Consider the following 24,752-nt stretch of genomic DNA (forward strand, 5'->3'; position numbering starts at 1 on the left):
ATTGTTTTAAGACTTTATGGTTTTCATTTGCTGTGTATTGCCTTGATGTCTTTTTAGTAAATAAGGTATATATATGTTAATAAACAAATAATTCAGGCAAAGTATTCAGCACAAGAAATAAACACTATGGGCATGTTGACCAGCATTTGCCATATATTCGAAGTTTTGTGCATACATAAAAATTTCTCCTAAACAATAACTTGAAGAGTTAATTCCATTGAACATAAAAATGATAGAGGAACCATGCTAGAGTCCATCATTCTGCTCACACAGTGAACTTCTCAAGCAGTGCACGAACGAAAGGACACCCTCCTAAGCATGTTCCCCAGCAACTGGTGTACATAAGCATGTTACCTTGACACTGGAGGTAGTGCATAGACATCAGGACTAGCAGCTATTGGCATCCTTCTTCTCTGTGAATCTGACAATCCTCTTTTATCCACACTGGCAGCCCTCACTACATCTTGCAGTAATGAAAGCCAAAGTTTTACTCTCCGCTGTGTGAAGAAGATCAGCCCTTTATTAGCCCTGAATCATCCACTGATCAGTTCCAGGAGATGGACCTGGGTTCTAGTATTGTGGGGGAGAGAGAGAGAAACATCTCCTTTCTATTTATTCCATACTTTACATAATACTGTATACTTCTGTTTTCTCTCCCCTCAGTTGCCTTTTCTTATTCTAAACAATCCTGGATACAGCAACCATTCCTCACTGTGGGGGAGTTACAGCCCCTAGCTCATTTTAGTTATCTTTACTGCAATTTCTCAACTCCATAATATTGTTAGTTGGGGTGACCAGCACTCTACCAGTCTAGCCCATTTCTAGTTCAGACTGTCACTGTTGAGCTACCATTGTTTTCCACTATAAAGAGAAAGAGAAGAACCACTCCAGCTAACCTTGGAAGCATCACCTGTATAGCATTGTTATGAACAGTTTCTTTCGTATTTGCTTTCCACAAAATTCAGGAGAGTCAAATCAGGAGATTTACTTTTGTAATTAAATCCCAAATAGTCTAGGACCCCTTTTTCTTTTTGCTTAAATCAAAGCATTGGAGCCCTCTTTTGGTCAAGTTCGAAATTACCACTGCTGGCTACATTATTGATACAATGGCATAAAGTTTTACTTTTCCTAATTCTGCATTCATTGAAATCAATTGCAATTCTCTTTCTCATGTCCATGTCAGTTGTAAAGGGCTTTTTATAATGTTGGTCCTTGTTTCTAAAGGAATGCTTTTTCCATTAAGAAGATGTATCCCTGCATCACAAGCTTTAAACTTTTAAGTGTAAATCCCTCTGCCTATTATTATACACAATAGACCTCTTTCCAGATACATCAATTTATGCAAGATTGTTTCTGGAAATGTTTGGCAGAGAAACTGCCGCTGCTCCAGCATATGTGCTAAGAACCAAGGTGTCCAGAGTCTACTTACACAAAAGAGAAGGTTGGGGAAGATTTCCAGTTACTTCAATTACTTCATAATTACATGGAAATTAAAAGGCATTCTGTACCCAGGGCCATTGAACATGGTGATTATTCCATATGTAGAAAGCACTTTGGATAACTTCAAGAGGCAGCCCTGCCATCAGATGGCTATTTTTCTCCATACCAGACTTGGAGAGCTCTTCAAAATATGGGGCAGTCCTCTGACAGTACTTCAACTAGAAGATTGTCCTTTGCAAAAGAAAAGTTATGGCCACTCTGTGCCTTTCCTTCCAATTTCTTAAGGCAGTGTATATGATTCTTCTTCAGCATCATATCTCTGCAAGGTACAAACGGTACAACAAACCTTCATGATAGCTCAGTCTTCTTGGATGAATGAATCTTGAATCCAGATCCAGACTGAATCCAGTTGATTCTAGTCGAGCACAGTATCTACTACACTGCTTCCTGTTGCATAAGACTGAGTTGGAAAGACTGATTGAAGGCACATGGATAATAATATTTAGCAGGAAGCAGAGAATGTACACATTAGTCTTGAGTCACATCATGTCCTACACTTTCTCAGCAATGTTTGTATACCACTTCCAATTTGAATAAATCCCAAGGCTGTTTACAAAAAGAATACCAAAAGATACAGTATTGGATATTGGTTCAAACATAGCTCATGACCGGAGGAAAGTCAAAGTAAACAAATACATTTTCAATGAACAGGTGGCAGGTGAGACCAACAGTAAAGTGATTGGGGGCAAAAATAACAGCATATTTCCACTTCATGTTCCTACTGCTAGAAACTAGGAGATAATTTCAACCTTTTAGAATGAGGAAGGGGACAATATCTGCACAAAAACCAGGAAATCACTTGGTGGGTGGGGAAGGAGGCTGGGGCCAGGGAAGTGAGTGCAGCTATCTGAGGTTCTATGTCCTTGTCATAGTGGCGTTAAAACTTTCTCTTTGACTATCTAGCAGCAAATCTATTTACCAGCAAAGTCACATGTGATTGCCAAGGAAGTGCTCCATGTTATATTGGATTATGAACCCTGCTGCCCTGTGGTTGTGTGTTGCAGAAGAGTGGTGGCCAAACAAATATATCTATTTGTGAGTGGTGCCTATACACAGCTCATTCAAACATTGTTAGGTCCTTACTCCATTGCGTTATATAAGGTGAATATTTATTCTTTCATTTTAACAACTATCTTTTAGCATTCAAAAGGGTGCACACACATGCACTGCAACTTGAGGGTATTGCTGATTGCACCCAGTCCTATGATTTCACTGTTTTGCTGCAACACCATTGCTTTAAAGAGTTGTACCAACCATTGGTCCTGGCTGTACTGCAGGAACATCAACAGACCTGCTGCCTCACCATATCAGGAGCAAGCCATTACCCCTGTCTGACACACCAGAAGTGGAGCTGGTGCTCAAAGGTGCACAGAACCGGGGAAATGGATTTGTAAGGATGCAGATAGCATCTGCCAAACCCCTCCCTCAGACACCCCTGTTTCCTCTTAGCTCACGGCAGTTTGGGAGAGGTAACTTTCCTACCAACTTTGTTCTGGTCTTGAATGGGTGAGTAAGCCCCATTAGGTTACTCTTGGTAGAGACAAAAAAGAAGTGGTCTTTTCATATAGATCTACACAGCTGCCTAAACTTGTGGACTGTTCTTGTGAGGAGGAGCAATGAGGACTGTCATGATGAGCACCTGCACTTCACAATTTATCACTATACCACTGAGCAGAAAAACAGGGCAATTGAGGAGGTATCTGCAATGTCAGACACAGCATCAGGGCAAATGAAACTGGGTTAAGTGCTCCTGGAGATGTTTGGTCAAATCACTTAATGTTTGGAAAAAATAAGGAAGGATGTTATAGGAAAGAATGAAAAATTGCAAAAGTCAAAGATGGGTAGTCTTGATTACTGAACTACAACTGATCACTGAAAAATGTAATTGTGTTGGTTAGTAAGTCTAATCCACACTCTAAAGCCAGTTTTCATCTAAGACAAAGTTCTGTGCATTTCCCAATCAAGCAATATTTATTTCAGTACAGATGGAAATACCGGTAAGCTAAGAGATAAAAGGGGTTTGATGGATGTGTTTCATTCCACTTTTTTCACTGGAAAATCACCTCCCTCTCCCTTCCTTTCAAGTGCTCTTCATTGATTTTATGCCCTATTTTTAATCAGCTGTAGAAAGGTTTTCCTGAAGAAGACTTCTCACTCTTATAAGGCAATCTATGACATACCTACTCAGAAGTAAATTCCATTGCATTCCAGGTAAGCTGGTTCAGGATTGCAACTTGTCTTGGAGAGAATATTGCTTCATTCTCTGAAAATAGGTCTCCTCTTAGGAAACAATGCTGAAATGATGGCTATATATTGTATATCTCTGTACATGAAATTTGACTTTCATTGGTTGACTTGAGAGAAATTGCTGTATTACAAACAGCTTCCCTTCCTCTCTAAAGTGCATGATACTGTAAATAGATTAATCTGATAGCTGCCTATCAGATATGCTGTTCAACTGCTCAGAGGCTGTATAAGGTGTCACAAATGTCTGTTGTGCTTATCTGGAAACTGCGGTGCTAGTATCCTTAACACAAGTTCTTAAGAGGTGGCTTTGCATTGGCTCTATTTAAATAAGAATATGAGTAATTTTAAAACTACTTTAAAATATTAAATAATCATGAGACTAGGGAGAACGGTAGATACTAGGGGAGGTGAATACAAGCACAGTAGTGCCTGCAGCCACCACATTAGAGACCCAAATGCACTCACATTTTTCAGCAGATAGAGTTATGCTGTATTTGGCTGAGTGGGAAAAAGACTAAAGAGAGTGAACGGGGAGGGGGGGAGTCTTTATCCCAAGAGGAATCAAAATCAAAATTCTACCAATGATATATCAAGACAAAATGCAGAATATGGGGAAAAACTGACCCCTAGGCTGTGACCCTTCTTCTGCTGCTGTTGATAAACAAGGAACAGTGTGGTGTAGTGGTTAAGAGTGTGGGATTGGTACTCAGATGATCTGGGTTCGAGTCCCCGCTCAGCCATGAAGCCAACTGGGTGACTTTGGGCCAGTCACAGATTCTCAGCCCAACCTACCTCACAGGCTTGTTGTGGGGATAAGATGGAGGAGGAGATGTAAGTTGCCTTGAGCCCTTTGTAGGAAAAAGGCAGGATATAAATCCATAAAGAAATAAATAAACATCCCTGGCCCCCAGCAAAAAAATAAAAAATAAACGTTACTTTTTCTTGGGACTTTGTAGATTTGTAGGAATTTACACTTTTCTATAAGAATACTGGGACATATATATTGTAGCAATGGAATGGTGTCATTCACATCCTCCTGATATCAGCCACAAATTTCCTATTGATTTAATGTTTCTGGGAGGTAACATACTGACTAAGGTTAGCTGGAGATCAAAAGGGCTGTTACATTATGTATCAGGTTCTTAAATTACCCCAGTTCTTGCCATGCCTTGAACATAAACAGCAGATGTCTTGGCCTCACTGTGGTTTGTTCACTACCAGGGTGTGAAGAAATTTCATGAAGCAAGCAGGCTTGTGTCATAGTCGGTCGATGCACACTAGTGTCCAGCTAGGACTCATCCAGTTAACAGTTCCCCAAGCATTGGATGACTGCTGTAGTGTGTAGCAAAGTACCAGGTCTCTGAGAGTGTCTAGAGGCATCTGGTGAGCCTCTATTAGGAACACAAAGCTGCTTGCAAAGGTCATTTGGTGAGGTACAAGGAGGCAATTTGCTCTTTCCATCAACATATCAAGTCTTTGTATGCACAAGGAGCTCTCCTACTGAACCATATGGATGATTTACTTCATGCCCATGCCCTCTTGGCCAGTGTTAGCTCTGGGGCACAATACGGTGGGTGGCTTGGAGTTATGCTAGCCATAAAGCATAGTAGTGGTGTAATGCAGCAAGGGCAATCCTTTATAAGCTGGGATGCTGGCATCTTCTGCTACTGTGAGGCCTCAATGTAGATGAGGAGAAATGAATTTTGCCCACAAGAATCTATTATTCCCTGATGCAATGCAAAGTAGCTTGGAATAGGTTGTTCTTGAAGGGCCAATGAAAACCCTTTAACAGAGATGGAAGCTGTTAAAAGTGGTGTGTGGACCCAGATCAAGGCAGTGGCCTGGATTGTTGGGCTCTCCCTCAGGTATGTTGCTATGGGGTTAGGGTTGCTGTAACAAGTGCCTGCTCTTTGGAGTTTTCCACTACTCTATTGATCCTAAATGCATGGGGCTAAAGTGTGGGACAGAGCACAGGAGTGCACCTGCTAGCTCTACGCCCACTGACTTCCACTGAGTTGTCTCCATCCATTCTACTCCTGAAGGGGATTTTGCTGCATGTTTTAGCAACATTTGAAGCCTCCATGAAGTCAGGAAACTTCATTGACATGAGGTGCCTAATCTGATGGAACAGAAGCCAAATGTGTGAAGCCACCTGCCTCAAACCTTCATATATCTGAAGTGGGATGGACAGGAATGGAGATCACTGAGGGTATCTCTAGCATGTGTACCCTTCATGCTATCTGCACATTTCATCCTCACACAGTCATGCAATTGCTAAGATCTGCCAGAAGTTATACAAACATTCTTGAGTTTAGATGTTTCCTAGGCAACAAAACTGTATGCATATATACCAAACTTGCCTCCATTGCTTATGAGATATCACCTCTAGACTTTTTACATTGTCTGAGAGTTATACTAGACATGATCCTAGTGCTGAATGCATCACTTACACTCATGTCAGTTTTTTAAAGATTAATGGCAAGCATGAGTGGGTGTTCACATCAGTTCTTACAGCATATATGAAGAACAAAATTAAGCCTTTCTTTCCTTTTCCTGTAGCAGCTCTCCATTGGTTAAACTTTCCCACATGTTAAGGCCCAGATGAAAATTAGGAAACAAGGTAGCTGCTAAAAAAGAAAACACAAACACACCAAAAAACCCCTATCTGATTGCAAATAACACCTTGCTTTCATGTCTTGTTGGGCCTTGACTCCTCCAACAGGACAACATTAAGAATATGAGTTAACCCTAAAACTTAGGTCAGGAATTCAGAAAACAGACCAGTTTGACTCATATTAATTTAGAGGGAAGGGGCTATTGCAACTCAAACCCATGTCCAAAATGAGATTTGGAAAATGGGTCTCATTTACTTTCTTTGGAAATCCACAAACTATATTTTTGTAACCCTTTAAAGGGATTATATATCACTTGACCTTTCTGAAGAAATGAAATATGACAACTTGCAGAGAAGTTGGTACAGGGATTTTGGTACTAGGTCACTTTAAATTTATACTATTACTATTATTTTTTTTAAAAAAGGGCTATAACTTTTTTTTCAGTTACCCCTTATGTGTGCTAAACCCTCACAAAATTCAAGCAAAGTGATCCATGGTCATTGTGCAGGGGGAATTTTCACAGTCCTGTAATACTTTAAAATTGTTTCTAGTGGCTTCATACTTTGTCTTCTGTAATGCCTTTCAGCTTTTGTGGGATAGGAACATTGAGGACTCCTCAAACTCTGGTTTCCCTAACATCTGAGACTTGTGGCAGTAAAGAGCCAGGGTTTCTTCCGCAGTTCACACAGCAGGGATCAGTGTCCACCTCTAAGTGATCCCATCCCATGCTCTGCCTGACACCATGTCTCTTTGCATCACCATGTACTTGTCTCTTACTGTGTAACTGTATTACACTTGATTAACATTAGGAGTGCTTGGGCCCAGAAAGTCGCTCATAACAGCGTGTCTACTGCTGATAAAATGCATAAATACAGTGTATACATACAATAAACAAGCAAGAGACTGCATACCACAAAGAACATAAACCAAACAGTAAAATATAATAAACAATGCACAAATATATACTATTAATAAAGGGCATGGTTCAATTAGAAATAAAAGCTAAGCCTGAGTCCAAAATGGGGTGGGTGGACTGAGGAGAAGGGAGAGAACAGTGCCCATTCAGCTTATCAGAGCATCTAAACAGCATGAATAAATGTGGAAGGAGCAGAGTGTGAATGGACAAGAATAGGAAAACAACCAATAGGGATGGTTTGGAAGAATGAGGAATAGCTGCAGGGTAAGAAATCAGAGGAGAAGGGAGCCACACAGAATCTCTCTCTTACTGAAGTTTCTCCAACATTCCTGCTCAGCAAAGAATGAACTAACAAAGAGCACAGAATAGACTAGAGCAAGCCATTCCATAAGATCAACCTCTCCCCTCCAGAGACAGAGTTAGGAGATGGCCTACTGGGGCTGGAGATGCAAGCTCTTGAAAGTCATCAGCCCTATAAACACAACCTAGTGTGCCCCCCACCCCCATACACACACAGAGAGCCTATGGACATTTGGACGAATGAAGATGCAGAGGCCTTGATGTGTTCTGTTGTATCTGATCCCTTGGGCTAGCTGGCTTTTTGTCTACATGAGCTTTACCTCTTGCTGCCCACCCACCACACCTTGAATCTTTATGTCTGAAGCTTTTTATCTGAAACCAAATATGCTATTCGCCCCATTTTTACAAATAGGGTATCATTAAGAGAGAGACTTTACAGCATGTGTAAATTGGCATTGGCACCACCCCATCATCCTCTAAAGCACTGTGAGAGGACAGTCCCCTTAAACTGTTCTTTCTGGTTGGAAAGTAGCCAGTCACTCTGTTTCCTTCCCATCCCCACCATAGTGTGAGCTGTAAATTAGCAAAAATTTGTGACCATTCTGCCTGCACTTACGCAGCTCTCTGAAGTACGAAAGATTCATGAAGTTTCAACAAAGTTCAGATTCAGTTCTGTCTTCTTTAATGCAAACCCATTTCACCTAGAGAGCCAACAAATGCCTCCAAAGTCATCCAGTTCAACTTGGGATTTGGCCACCTGGAGTACACAAGCCTAGATAAAATCTTTTTCTAAATCTTCCCCAGTTGACTGTTCATGAGCCACACAAAACTGTGATTCTTCTTAGTAAGGACTAGAGATGGCTCTGTTGTGCCACATGCATCAGCTGCCTATGTAGCAAAGCATCCTACTTATCTGAACTACAGAGTGGTTAAACACCACTTTCAACATCTGTAGCTAAGACAAAACCAAGTGACTGGCACTCCTGATGTCTTTTTAGATTTGAAAAAGCAGCCATGAGAAACTGAACAATATGGAGTTAGGCTGAAGTATAGGACAAGTAATATTTTGCCCATCATACTGATTTCCCAGAGTGAATCATCCCTCCTCCAGAATTATAATTAGTCATGGATGGGGCATTTCACCTATTTTTTCTCCTCATAGTTGATAGCATCTTGAATGTGTTGGGGTGGGTGGGTGAAATGCACAAGAAAATCAGCAAAGAACAAAAGTGGAGCTCTTGTGTGATGGTCCTGATCCAAATTGTAATGTGTATCAGGGCCCGGGGGCAGAGAAAATCAGTTGCTTTCTAAAAAATCAAAAGCTCCAGTCAGAGAAGTCCCATGTCTCATCTACTTTGGTCCTCAGGGGCTGCAGAAAAATAGAGTGGGCAGTACAGTAATGGTGTCATTCCATGCAGAAATTCAAACATTCCTGGATGGTCCCTGAGAGCTGGATTCCAAACCCCTTGCCTTTGAAAACTATATCTGCTGAAATCTCTAGGAGAGTAAAGGCAGTGAAGCACTGCTGAATTCCCAGCAGACATCAAACATTTTTATACTTGCCTATGGCTGAATTAGTTCTTAAGCAGTGTGCATGTTCCTTAAAGGTCAGTGCACATTTAAAAGAAAAAAAAATTCAATGTGTACTTCTGTGTTCAACTGCATGTCTTTTTTTTCTTCCAGGCCCCTGCCCAGGAAGAGTAGAGGAGGTTATGCTCTCTTACTTGGGCTGCATTTGAAAAGTATTTGGAAAACTTCAACTGGTCCAAGTATGCAGCAGTTCATGTTATACCTAGCCTTAAAAGTGCACAGAGACTGACAGCTGTTTTCTACACCCAATCAGTGCTCTAGTTTCAGAGAAGGGGCAGAAAATACCTGCTTTCTACCACCACCCATAGCTTACTCAAGAAAGAATTTGGGGGCAAATATCCAAGGCCCCACTTGGCAGAATGATATAGCAGAAGAATTCCCAAATGCAGCTGTTCACCATGTTTTGAAGTACGTGAATGAATACCCATCACTGTCTGAAGAGGGGAAGCCATACAGTCATTAAAAGCTGGATGGCTACACTGCATGTACAGTAGTCCCATTGCCTCATTAGCTACCCACACCTTAGCTTTTCTTCTAATCCAAGCACCATATTGGACCCCAAGCAAGCACAATAAATTGGAACAGTGGCTCACAGCATCAGTGGAACACCGGGAGTAGAGTTAGAAGGATCCTGTAAAACCATGAGGCTGCACACCTTTCCAGCTTAGCAAAGGTGACACAGGATGTTAGCTGAAAGTATAGTTATGCAGATGGGCATGTAAAAGTTACAGGTTGGGCCCAACAGCATACAACTCTTTTCATCTCCAAAAAATGGCAATGCCATCTAGAAGCATCTGCAAGGTCACAATTTGCTCTTCCCTAACTCAAATGGGAATAGTAGAAGCAGTTTGGGAAGAGTGTGCTGTCAACTACCTCTCTTCTTGATTCAGCAGTTGCAAGTATGTCTGCTTCCTCACTGTCTGCAGAAAGAATGTTTCCCTCTTCTCAAATGGACCCTCACTCATGAGTAGACCTTGTGGGAAAGGATTTCCTGGCTGCCAACAAACATTTTGACAGGCACTGGGAGTCTCCTGCCTGATGCAACATTGCCTATAAGTGGCAGGAATAAAAAAAACTGAGATCCAAAGCAGGGTTCAGGATGAGTTTTAAAGGTGTTCTTTTGGACCCCTGATAGAGTCCTTAGGTTGACCCATGTCTTCTATGAAAATAAGGTTTGGTGAGGAATTTCAGAGATAGATAACCTGGAGCTCTCCAGACGTTTTGGAGTACAATCTCCCAGAACTCTTGATCATTGGCCATGTTGAATATGTCTGATGGGAGCTGCATTCCAAAATATCCAGGGGAAAATGGATTTTCTCCATGCCTAGTGAATGCAGAAAATTAAAGGATGCTGTTCATGTGTTAGTTAACAGCTTTTGTAGGGTTACCTTGTCCCACCCCCCACCCCCACTGCTTGTTGTTCATGTAAAACTAAGAGATTCCCAGTTCCACTTCTGCCTTATATAACTTCATCAAGTTTATTTAGCTTGATAGATTTCTGGGTCTCAAGTACTGAAAAGCAAAGCATTTCAGAAATTGCAAGGATAGGCTTTAAATAAGTTCAATATCTACCAAGCACATCTATGATGGGAAAAAAATCACGCCTACATATCACATGGTCAACAGCAGACATGTAAATTAAAAATGGAAAGGAATCTGCATTAAAAAAAACCTGAACCAAATATTTAGCAACATTTAGGCTTGCTATAAGACAGTTTCAAAATTATTTAAATTGTTATCAGCCTGGCAGCATGTGAAATGCCATGTTCTACTGAGCTTTCAAGTTCTCCCATAATTTTCACAGTGCTCAGAAGCTTTAGGATAAGAAACTGTTATGCAGAGTTGTATCCAGTCAGTTATATCTAATGTTAGTCCAAATTAAGTTCCATTCATTTCAGGGCTTCTACTCTAAGCAAAGGTAATGTGCAACCCAAAGTTTATACATTTCAACAAAGTATAAAACAGATTGGGATTATGTTTATAACAATGTATATCCTTGAAAACAGGAGCAGTGAATGCCCAAATTTCTTGATTTTAAAAGCAAGCACATCAACTTGAAGAATAGCAAGATGAACCTGACATAATTTATGAACTGTTTTGTCAACCTTATGTTTGATCCAGAGGAACTGAGCTATGATATAGAAGCTTTACACAGAAGGCAAACCTTTTCAAGATTTAGCTCTTTCATCAGGATGGAATATTACACACCTGCTTTAGCATACCTATTCACTCAATCACACTTCAAGATGTATCCTAAATGTCTTAGAATGCAACTCTGCTGCTGACCTTTGATCAGCTGAAAGCCCATAGACAGCAGTCATAGTGGTGGGGAGAAAGAAGCACACATGAATAATCCTGGAAGCCTCCTTAGCAAGACTGAGGAAATTTCCACATATGTAGAGGTCAAACTGCTATTCTTCTTTCAGAAGGGTATTTGTGATGCTACTGATGGAGGCCCAGGACATGCTGGCACAGCCAAGGCTTCGTAGAATCATAGAATAGTAGAATTGGAAGGGGCCAGAGGACCATCAGGTCCAACCACCTGCTCAGTGAAGGACATTGAGTTAAACCATCCTTTTCAGACGGCTAGCCATCTGCACTTTGAATGCCTCCAGTGTGGGACAGTCCACAACCTCCCAGGGTAATTGGTTCCATTGCTATACTGCTCTAACAGTCAGGATATTTTTTCCTGATATCTATCCAGAATCTGACTTCCTGTAACTTGAGCCCATTATTCCATGTCCTGCACTCTGAAATGACTGAGAAGAAAACCTGTCCTTCCTTTTTCTGTCATATCTCTTCTCAGGGCTAAACATGCCCAGTTATTTCAGTCTCTTCTCATGGTTTCCAGTCCCTGGATCATTCTTGTTGCCCTCCTCAGAACCCTTACCGGCTTGTCTGTATTTTTCTTAAACTGTGATGCCCAGAACTGGACACAGCACTGAAGTTGAGGCCTTAACAGTGCCAAGTAGAGGGGAACTAGTATTTCACTGGATTTGGAAGTGATACTTCTATTAATGCAGCCTAAAAGGCATTTGTCTTTTTTTGCAGCCACATCACATTGTTGACTCATATTCAGCTTGTGATCTACGACAATTCCAAGAGCCTACGCACTTGCAGTATTGTTGAGCCAAGTATTCCCCATCTTGTAATGATGCATTTGGTTTCTTTTTTCCTAGATGCAGAACTTGGCATTTGTCCCAATTGAATTGCATTCTGCTGTTCCCAGTCCAGCCCTCTAGCCTATCAAGATCACCTTGAATCTTGTTTCTATCTTTCAGGGAATTAGCTATCCCACCCAGTTTTGTGTCATCTGCAGATCTGATAAGCATTCCCTACACTTCCTCATGCAAACCATTAATAAAAATGTTGATGGAACTGAACCCTGAGGTACCCCATATGTTCTCTCTCCCCAGTATGGAAAAATGCCATTGATGAACACTCTTTGAGTTCTGCAGCCAACTGTGGACCTACCTTTTTGGTATTCCATCTAGTTCACTGCTTGCTAGTTTGCTAATAAGGATATCTTGAGGCACTTTGTCAAAGGCTTTGCTGAAGTTAAGGTAGATTATGTCCATACCATAATCTACATTCAGTCAGGCAAGTTATTTATTTTATTTAGTTATTGGATTTATACCCAGCTTTTTTCTTACAGACTTAAAGTGACTTAAATCATTCTCCTCCTACTCTCAATCTTATCCCCACAATATCAACCTTGTCAGGTAGGTTGGGCTGAGAATGTGACTGGCCCAAAATCACCCAGTGGGCTCCATGACTAGAACCCAGGTCAGCTAAGTCCCATTCCCACACTCTTAACCACTACACCACACTGCTTATCCAATCAGAAAGTGAAATCAGATTAGTGTGGCAGCATTTGTTTTTGACAAATCCAAGTTACGTTCCAGTAATCAGTGCATTGTTTTCAGGGTGTTTGCAGACTAACTGCTCTATAATCTGCTCCAGCATTTTCCCAGATTCTTCTTTTCTACTTTTCTTGAAGAGAAGGACAACATTGGCCCTTCTCCAGTCATCTGGCACTTCCTCTGTCTCCATGATTTCTCAAAAATAATAGACAGCAGTTCTAGAGGTTCCTTTGCCAGCTCCTTTATGATCCTAGGATGGAGTTCATCAGATAGGACATTTGCCTATCAATTTTGAGCTTCATCCTGCTCCTTCATCCTGTAATTCCCATTCATCAGGAAGGACATAGATCTTCTGGAAGAAGACTGAGCCAAAGTAGGAATTGAGCACTTTTGCCTTTTCTTTGTCACCTATTACCATTTTGCCATGCACATTGAACAGCTGAATTTCTATTTCTTTTCTCTCTCTTTTACTTTGGACATATCTGAAGAAGACTTTTGTTGTCGTTGTTGCTTTTAGCATTCCTCACTAGCCTAAGAACATTCCTAGCTTTAATGTTCCTCCTGCTCTCCCTGCAGTTCTGTGCTGCCTGCCTGTATTCTTCCTTTATAGTCTGGCCTTCTTTCCCTATACATGTCCTTTTTTGTTTTCAGATCATCTCTAAGTTTTTTTGTGAAGCCATGTGGGCTTCTTCTGTTATCTTTTACCCATTTTCCTTGTTGGAATTCTTTGTAATTGTGCCTTTAGAATACCCCCACCACCTTTAGAAAAAATTATCACACGTCTTGTACTCTTATTCTCATTAGAGTCAATTTCCCTGGGACTTGTTCTGTGTTTATTAAAATTGACTTTCCTGAAATCTAGGGCATGTGTTTGGCTACATTTGGCTTTTGATTACTTTACAATCAAGAATTGAAATATGGCGTGGTCACTTTCCCTCAGAGTTTCCATTTTTGCCACTTTGTCCACTAGGTCTTCCCTGTTGATTAGTATCAATTCAAGGAAAACCATGCCTCTCTTTCTCTACTTTCTGCTGGAGGAAATTATCAGCAATGCATGTTAGGAATCTCTTGGAGGGGCTGTGTCTGGCAGAATTTGTCTCCCAACAGATATCAGGGAAGTTGAAGTCCCCCATAACAACATCGTGCCTTCTCGAAATATTGGCAATTTGCTTTTCAAAAGTTTCATCCTCATCTTCTCCTTGACTGAATGGTCAATAGTAAATTCCAGCCACTGTGTTCTTTTTATTCCTTGTTCCATTTATATTGATCCAGATCATCTCAATGGGTAACTAAGCTCATACTCTGATATTTCTGCACAGAGATATACATCTTTAATATATATATTTAATAGATAGTGTCACTCCTCTTCCTCTTTTGTTCCTTCTGTTCTTCTTGAACAGGTTATATCCTGCAGTTGTTGAATTCCAGTCATTGGAGTCATCCCACCAAGTTTCAGTTATACCTATAAGGTTGTATTCATCCTCCTGTATTAAGCATTCAAGTTCATGCTGTTTATTTCCCATGTTCCAGGCACTGATACATAGAAATCAAAGACCACATGCTTTACACTCTAGCTTTCTTCCTACATTTTTAGAAGACTATTATTGGGCACTATTAGAGCTGTTCCATCTTTTGTGGTGCATAAGTCTTTGTTATTACTCCCAGGTATACTTCTTCCTTCCCTGTAGGATCTGGTTTAAAGATATTCTTTAGATAGATATTCCTTTAGCCAGACTCCTTATAGACATTCTTTCCAGTCTTTGTAAGGTGCAACCCATTCCTTGCCAGCATTCCATCTCCCAGGAAGTATACCCTGTGTTCTCAGAAACCAAATCTCTCCCATCAGCACCACTTTTGAAGCCAGGCATTCACATGGAGAATTTTTCTTTCCCTGCTTATTCCTTCTCCAAGAACTGGAAGAATTGAAGAGAAAAATATCTGGGCTGTGTCAGAAAATCCCAGAATTTCAATTTGTGAGGAGAAAATAAAACTCGGGTTCATGGGAAAGATCAAGCGTCCAGACCATCTGTGGCTTTATTGTTTGGCCCAGGTTCCCCATGGGTCCGTACTCACAATAATGCATTACCGGGCAGGCAGAGGTGAACTGCTGCAAAGCTTCAATACCATTGCAGGGCATTTTATACCCTCTTGGTCACGTACACAGGTACAGGGCAATTGATGACAGAATGCAGGCATTACAATAAGATTCTGAGGTCATCACATACAGAACAGATAAAGGAATGTCAGTCAATCATACAGTGACAATAAGATTACAATATTTCTAATTGCAGTGTATTGACACTTTAGTTGAGTAACCTGAACCCATCTCCAGGTCTGCTCAGACATGTAAATTCAAGCTACTGAGAAACTATTCATGATAAGCTCATCCAGACTCAGACCCTAAGTAATGCATCAGCACCCTTGAATGGCCAGGGCACAGGGAGCCCTCTGGGCTAGGAAGTTACTTCCTTGTAAACTGTGAATTCCAACAATGATTATTTAACAATTGTGAAGGTATATAGTACATATTTGGACTGAATAGCCTGTCTACTGTAGCCCACAGCTAAAGGTGAGAGAAAGGAGCAGGGGAGGAATGCCATTTTAAACAGTGACTTAGCTTGGTTTGAGAAGGGAGTACTGGATTTATTCCACAGTGCAAAAGCACACAGAAGCAATGCTTTTCTGACAGGATTTATCCAAATTTTCCCAGCAGCTGCAAAGTTCTTGCCCTTCCACCCTAAAGCTTCAAAGTCTGACATGATTTCTTCGAAGCTCCAGTTGACTGTGTCATTTGTTCCCACATGTATAAGAAGGAAGGGATGTGTGTCAGTTGGCTGTATGAGTCTTGGCAATCTAGTCACAGAAAGGGCCAAAGCTGCATCAACATAAGAGCTGTAGTAAAATTTCCCTCTGCACTAATCAGACTGAACAGGAAGGAATATTACACAACTCTGTCTTCCCACCTTAGCCGCAGCAAGCAACTGAAGTTTGGGATGTGGTCATTACTCTGCCATAGAATCTCTCCCTCAAACATACATGGCTTGCCATTCATTATTTCTATTCTAGTTGTCAGAATCCTGGAATCTAATTTGAGAAAAGGGAATAAAACTCGGGTTCGTGGGAAAGACCAAGCATCCAGACCATCTGAGGCTTTATTGTATTTACCCCAAGGTTCCTGTGGTACTCACGATAATACATGCATTACCGAGCAGTCAGAGATGAACTCTGCTGCAAAGCTTCAACACAACTAGAGAGTTTTTATACACTCCCAGTCACATACAGGTACAGGGCAATTGATGACAGAATGTAGAGATTACAATAAGATTCTGAGGTCATCACATACAGAACAGATAAAGAAATGTCAGTCAATCACACAGTAACAATGAGATTACAATATTTCTAATTGCCTGTATTGACACTTTAGTTCAGTAGCTTGAACCCATCTCCAGGTCTGCTTAGACATGTAAATTCAAGCTACTGCAACTATGCATGAACTCAAGACTCTTATCTACTCTAACATTCTGAATTGGCCAGGGCACATGGAGCCTCTGGGCTATCAAAAGATACTTCCTTGTAAACTGAATTCCAACAATGACTATTTACAATGTATATTTGGACTGAATGGCCTGCCTACTGTAGCCCACAGCTAAAGGTGAGCGAAAGGAGCGGGGGGGGGGATGCCATTTTAAACAGTGACAGCTTGGTTTTGAGAAAGAAGACAGGATTTGATCCCACAAGGCAAAAACACACAAAAGTAATGCTTTTCAGACAGGATTTATCCAAATTTTCCCAACATAGTCAGGTGAGTGAAGAGATTTGGTACTTGCTAAGGCAAAGTCTCCTAGCTTTCAAGGGAGTGGGCATGTTTGGACTGTTGGGTGCTCTCCCAAAATGGCTGCCATAGGGCTTGCCCTATGGATGCCATGGTAGGCTTGGACAAATGCCAAACACCCATTCCCAGAAGTCTAAAAGGGAAGTAACATGCCCAAGAACCTCAGTATCAGCCAGGCGTGAGGTCTCAGCACCAAAACACAAAGCCACTCTTTTGAACCCACATTTCTGTGCTTCAATGCCTATTTCACAGACAATAAACTGATGAGACAACATAGCCATGTGGGGCAAAGAGGTTTTTTTGGAAATAAAGACAGTCCGGAAACATGCTCTGTACTTTGCCATATTATCACCCACCCCACACACACACATCTGTCTGTCTGTCTGCCTAAAATCAACAGGGGCAGGGAGCCTGCCCGGTGCCAAGAGAGATATCCATGGGCACTGCGGTGGAGCTATCAACACTAAACCATGAAATCAAATTGCAGCCTTCTTACTTAAAGTAATAATTCTGATACAAAGCAACATTCTTTCTTTTCTCAGCATTTCTTGGTGTTTTAAAAACATTATTTTAGGAGAACCAGCACACAGAAATAAGCAGTAGTATCAGCAGCAAACAATGAGCAATCCGAGGCACTTCTTTCAATAAAGCATCATGCCCAGTCTTAGTAGCATTACCACCTGCAGATATGTATGAGATACATGGATATATGTTAATGCACTGCAATGGATGCAATTGCCTGATATTGTCTAAGGGTTCTTTAAAAGAAAAGGAAAGGGAAAAAAAGCTGCCATGTGGCTATATAGATAGATAGATAAATAGAAAATCAGGCACCTGAAAAAGAAAACCCTGCCATATGGCAAACTTGCTCTTTTGTTTAGTGAACTTTTGCACCCATTGCTTGTCCCCCAAGCTTGCATGCATTTCAAGTAACAAATAATCTGTGAGTTAGCATAAGAAAGCCTGATAGTAGATTTCTTTCTTTCTTTCTTTCTTGCTTGCTTGCTTGCTTGCTTGCTTGCTTGCTTGCTTGCTTGTGTGTGTACATGCACACATGTATGTCTGATAATGACATAAAGCCATATAGCATCCACTTTTCCTGAAGATGTCAAGGTTCGAATCTTCCTAAAGGGAGTTCTTTACTTATCAGGGCAGTACTAATGAAGATTTTGGACAAAGACTTGCCTGCATTTCTACATGAGGTCCCTTTGGTATACTTCCATCCTGATTTCTTTCATATTTATTCACGGGAACTGTGATTTCAGTTTACACTACTGTTTCCCTTGTATTGCTCAAAACAAACTGGATGGGCTATGTAGGAACACTTACTTTTTCAATGATTAGGAATCATTTATGCACAGGATGCTTAGTTCTCAGTTGTTTTATTTTAACATCTCTTTGCTTTTCTTCATTGTATGAAATCTCTGGTTTTCTGAAGGTCTGTTTGTAGAAAGACCAATCGCAGTGCTAGAGAGGGACTGTGAGAGGAAGCCAAGTTCTGCTGAGCCAGCTTTTTTGACAAGTGTGCTCATTTCCTGACAGCTCCCATTGGAGACCAAAAAGAAAACATGATGCCACCATGTGTAATGCTCACAGCAAACTTTTTGAAAAATGTTTGGCAAAAGCTCTTCACTACCTATAAAAGATTTATGATTAAAGCCTCTAAAGGTCAGCACATATGTTGCTTCAGAACAGAAAGAAAATGCCATCACCCAACCAGAAGTGAAGAATTTCTTTAGTGCAAGAAAGATGATAACAACCTGTATTAACAAAGTAGACCATTTCAATAGTCAATGAATATTGGTACCTAATATGGATACATTTGGTACCCAATATTATGGATTCATTCAGTTCAAGCAGATGTTTCACACACATATACAAACACCCTTTTTATTTTTGTGTCATCCAGAGAAGGCTATAAGAAACAAAAAGCCATCCTGCATAGCATATTGGTTTCTTAGCACACTGGCAACATGAGAATGCATAGTATTCTGCTTTACTTTTTATTTGCAAAAATAACTAAAACAAAAAAACAAACAAAAAAGGTGTGTTGCTTTATAACACCTAATCCACAGAAGGTAAATTTAGCTTCCACTTGTACTATTTCTATAGAAGTAAAATAAACTAGATATCAAGAAGCTGTCTCACTCTGCTATATTCTGGCAATGTAATGAGGATAATGTCTCATCAAGGTACATGTTATGAGCAGGTCCTTCAGTGCCTTCATTTTGGTTGAAAGTTATTTTTTATATGAAATTTGCTCTTGAAATTCTGTGGTAATAGCAGATGTACATGTACTTTTAAATTATATTCCTGTGATGTAGAGATTAACAATAAAAGTGGGTACTGGGAGTCCTTACTATTGCAAAAAGACTTGTATTCCACACTTGTACAGTAAAACAGCCACCGTCTTATCATTCAGTGGACTAAAGATCTTACGGCTCTTGCTATATTGGAGTGTATTTCCTACAGCCATAGAAGTTATATGGGTGCCTATTGGGATCTATGGACTGCTTATATAAACATGTATTTCTCTTCCTCTATCTAGTGATGTTAATAATTACTATCAATAATTACTATATCGATTTTGGTAGAACTAAGTGGAGATATTTGCAATCTAAAAGGGGAAGTAGTGGGAATGGACGGAAAATCATGGTATTGTGAAGCCCTTGCTGATTGGTTTGTTTTCACATGACCTTCTCAATAATCAAGTTAGCTGTTTTTCTACTGGAAAAGAGTTGGGTGGGTAGGGAATTTGCCTGCTGTTGCTGCATCTCCTTTAAGTTTATTATCATTGCCATCCCCACTTCCCCAGGAACATATTATGTTCAAGGAAGTTTAGTTAATACCTGCATAGGCAATATACTACATCTATCAAAGCCCTGTGTGCCACTGTGCAACCCAGATGCACTGGTCTTCACCATGCCACAGAAACCTCCTCCTACTTGAATTCCCTCTCAGGATCCTTCTCTCATACTTAAGGGCCACTTACTAGCATCCCCTTTTACTTACCAAACAAGAAAACAAGGCTTTTCACTAAATGGTTAAAGTGACATCACATTTCCTGAATAAATTAAAAGGTTGAACCAAACAGTCCAGCACATGTATGGAAATAGCATTTTCTAGATGCAGACTGTGCATGCTCTAAGGCTTAAAGTCAATTTCAAAATTAAAAGCAAATTTGCAATGCATTGGTCCAGGCTCTCTACAAAGGTGAATATTGCAAACTCGTGAGTTTTGATCGCTAAGTCATCTAATTATGACATTATGCCTCCTTTTTCCTCTTAATGTCAGAAATAATGGAATAATGTCAGTAATAATGGAAGGCTCCTCCACCACATTTTCATACTGGTTCTAAGCATATAGAAGTTGCAGTGATACTACTTGCTATGTTTAAGATTGGGCTATATATGAAGCAGGCTTGACGAAGGAGCCTCACATGTCTTTCTCCTTCTGTTTACGACAGTATAATCTGAAAAAGGCTTAAGACAAAAATAAAAAGCAAGAACCTCCACCCACCCTTACCATCTTGCTGTGCCCAATCAGTATTCCACCCATGAGCTGCCCCATTAGAGAAAAATGTTTTCTGCACACACGTGTCCGGGATAGCGCTGACGGATCTGAGCAGGGCCTCTCCAAATGCAGTGACCATCTGCTATGCAAAACATGGCAGTCTGACAAGCAGACACCACTCGGCCCTTTTGTTGGGCCACATCACTACATATCTGACAAGGGTAATGAGAGGCTGTCATTAACCTTACACGACAGTTGTTACAACGACACATGCAAAAGAAAGAATGAAGAATGGAACTCAGTTGTTGTTTTTAAAGAATTTTTTTAAAAATCCAGCCAGGATTTCATTTTAAACCAGGGACTGTCAATCACTGTTAGTGCTAAATAGTAAAGCTGGTGGTAATGGGGTTAATTTCCATTTCTTTGTTTCCCTTACTCTCTTTTTGAAATGTATCCCTGATACCAGCCTTTCCCAAGTGACTGCCCTCCAGCTGTGCTGGACTGCAACTTGCTCTATCTCCATACAGCATTTGGCCCTGCTGTGTAGGAATTATACATATTGTAGTCCAACACATCTGGAGGGCACCGGGTTGGAGAATGCTGTCTAATGCCATTAAGGAAGCAGCATTCACAAGACTGTTTGGAAGATGATGCATTATTTATCATTACATGCTGAGATGTAAGAAGAAAGAGAGGTTCCTGGAGGAATGAACCAAACAAGACATATTTCAGGAAACCCTCTGATAGCGCGAATAGAATCACTTAACTCAGGCACTGATACTTAAAGTTAGTGTTGTGTAAGTGTGACAGTTCACTCATTAGAAATGCCTTTCCTAACAAATTCCCTGGCTTCCTTCAAGCTGTATGAATGCATAATCATAGAAACAGAGCGAGTCAGAAGGAGTCTCCCGGGCCATCTAGTCTGACCTCCGGCACCATCTGGCTCCGCTCACAACATGCCCACCATGTGCACGTCCAGCCTATCCTTGAGCACCCGCACTGATGGGGCCTCAATGACCTCTTGTGGAAGCCCATTCCACACCCTCAGGGTCATGACTGTCAGGAATTGCTTCCTGGCATCCAAATGGAACCTTGGCTCCCTGAGCTTTGCTCCATTGGAGCGCGTCCTGCCTTCCTCTGCAGGGGAGAACAGGCCTCTACCCACCTCCGTGTGACACCCCCTCACATACCTGTATGTCGCCAACATATCCCCTCTGAGTCTCCTTTTCTCCAGGCTGAAGAGACTCAGTTCCCTCAGTCTTGCCTCATACCCCATCCCCTGCAAACCAGCCACCAACCTTGTGGCCCTACGCTGCACTGACTCTAACCTGGCTATATCCTTTCTGTAATGAGGGGCCCAAAACTGAGCACAATACTCCAGTTGCGGGCGCACCAGAGTCATATAGAGTAGTAGTAATACCTCTCTGGATCTAGAAGCCACACTTCTCGCTATGCAACCAAGGGTGGCGTTCGCCCTCTTGACCACCGCATCACACTGCTGACTCATGTTTAGCCTGCAGTCAACCAGTACCCCGAGGTCCCTTTCACAAGTGCTGCTCTCCAGCCACTTATCACCTAACCTGTACTTATGACAGCTATTCCTATGCCCCAAGTGCAAGACTTTGCACTTATCCACATCGAACACCATCCTGTTGTCTCCTGCCCACTTCCATAGTCTATACAGATCTTTTTGGATCTGGAGTACCTGCTCCTCAGTTGTGGCCACTGCTCCAGTTTTAGTGTCATCTGCGAATTTGATCAGCAGACTGTTCACCCCTTCTTCCATGTCGTTAATGAAAAGATTAAACAGGATCGGCCCCAGGACAGAGCCCTGAGGGACCCCACTTGTCACTGGCCACCATCCCGATGATTCCCCACTAATGGTTACCTTCTGCTTTCGGTCAGTCAACCATGCCCTAATCCACGGGACAGTGCTTTGGTGTATCCCAAAACTCCCCAGTTTCTCCACCAGGATATCATGGGGCACTTTGTCAAAGGCCTTGCTGAAATCCAGGTATACCACATCCACTGCATCCCCTCCATCTAGCCATCTCGAAACCTTGTCATAGAATTCCACAAGGTTTTTCTGGCAGGACCAGTTTTTGTGGAAGCCGTGTTGTGTGGCTGTCAGCCTCCCTTCCCTATCTAGCATCACTAGATCTCTCTCTATTATGAGCCTTTCCATTGTTTTTCCTACAATGGACGTAAGGCTAACTGGTCAATAATTCCCCATGCCCCTTCTACTACCCTTTTTGAAAATTGGGACCACTGATGCCACCCTCCAGTCCTCTGGAACTTCACGCATTCTCCATGAGGCCTCAAAAATGGATTCCAGTGGGCGTGAGAGAACCCCTGCCAACTCTCTAAGTACTCTCGGGTGTAACCCATCAGGGCCTGGTGCCTTTGTAATGTCCAATGCCTTGAGAAGCCCCTTGACTTCAAGGGGGGTGACTCTAATCTGTGCCCCTAAGTCCCCAGCCTCATCTAATCTCCTATGCGGATATCCCCCGTCCTGCTTCGGAGAGAACACTGAGGCAAAATAGTCATTTAGCATCTGTGCCTGTTCCCTCATATCAGTCACTGGATCTCCTTTCTCCTTATTTAGTGGTCCCACCACTTGTCTCCCTTTCCTCTTCCTATTTACATGCTGAAAGAAGCCCTTTTTGTTGCTCTTGATATTCTTGGCAAGTCTCAGTTCGTAATCAGCCTTAGCCTTGCGAAGAATCCTTCTGCAACGGGTCTCCCCCTCCTGGTATACCCTTTTGTCTATTTGCCCAAGTACCCATTTCCTACGGAGGTCTCTCTTTCATCTAATCCCTCTAACCACCTCCTTTTGCATCCATGGCGGCACTCTCCTCCGCCTCCCCACCTTACTGACTAGAGGTATCGTCAAGGCTTGCACCTCCAAAACCTTCCTTTTCAGTGCTATCCACCCCTCCTCAACTCATTTACCTTCCAGTAACCCATCCCAGGAGACTTTCCCCAGTCTGGTCTTCAGCTGGCCAAAGTTGGCCCTCTTGAAGTCCCAGCTTCTAGTGCTCGACCTGCTGCACGTCCCCAGTCCCCTGATCCCAAAGCAAAGGATGGAGTGATCACTAATCTGTACTTCATCTATCAGCGCCTCCCTATTGGTCAAGACCAAGTCAAGGATGTTTCCCCCCCTCATCGCCTCTCGGACCCCCTGTGTGAAAAACCCTCTGTGACCTGGTTGTCACCTCTGAGTGAGTCTCCCAAGTAATATCCAGGAGATTGAAATCTCCCATAATTACTGTGTCTCTCCCCCGAGATATCCTTACAATCTGGCCTGTCAGGACATCATCCAGGGTCTCAAGTTGACCTGGAGGGTGATAACATACCCCCAGTGTCAGGTCTCTTTCCCTGTCAAAACCCCTAAGTTTCACCCAGACTGCCTCTACCGAATCCCCATCTGTGCTGCATTCTATCTCACTGCATCCTATCCCTTCCCTGCTGTATAAAGCCATGCACCCACCTCTCTTTCCCTTCCTGTCCTTTCTAAAAAGGTGATACCCTTCTATGAAAGGCAAGTCACATTCCAGACTTGCCTTTCATCCCACCAAGTTTCTGTGATTCCCACTAGGCCATACCCTCCTATTCCCAGGAGAGCTTCAAGCTCTTCCTGCTTATTACTCATGCTCCTAGCATTGGTGTACATGCACCTCAACTCCTTCCCACCACTTCCTTTCCTTGGAGTTCCCAGCCTCCTCCTTCCTCCCATCCTCCCTGATACCTGGCCCCTCTCTGTAGGAGTCCTGTCAGTCCCAATAAGAAATCCAATAATCATAAGAAATCCAGCCACAGAAGTGAATTGTTTTCCCATCTTTCAGCTAAATAATACGTACCAGCTGAAAGCATATCAATGCCTCTTCAGAAACTGGTTGATAGGAATTTACTGGCCCTAGAACTGTGTCTTGGGGCAGAAGGCTGATATTTTGTTGTGATATTGTTTCTTTAGCAAAATATCATCAGAGATCCCCTCGTTTCTACTGTAACCTCCCAACTGTAATGGAAGTTGTGAGGCTTTGTGAGTGAGCATATGATGTTGTTGTGATGCATCAGTTCCTTAGGAACACATCAAAGGAATGAAAAATGAAGACAATTGTGTCTCACTACAGGAAATTTGTAGGCAGCATTGGAGTGAGTTGAGCTCACAAGGTTTGGCAACAGGAAGAGCCAATGAAAAAATAGGACATCAGGTGGTGGCTAGCTGGGGTGTGAAGATGTGCATAAGCTTCAGTGGGGAGGGGTTGGGATCTCTGTGGAGAAGGTGTCTATAAATAGGATACAAAAAGCAAAGCTATTTATTCCCATAAAATAAAAGAGAACCCTAGAGGACAGAAGAGCACTGATTTCTAGCT

Source organism: Varanus komodoensis, unplaced genomic scaffold, assembly GCF_004798865.1.
Source record: "Varanus komodoensis strain SLA01 unplaced genomic scaffold, ASM479886v1 scaffold14_1, whole genome shotgun sequence".
NCBI lineage: Eukaryota > Metazoa > Chordata > Lepidosauria > Squamata > Varanidae > Varanus > Varanus komodoensis.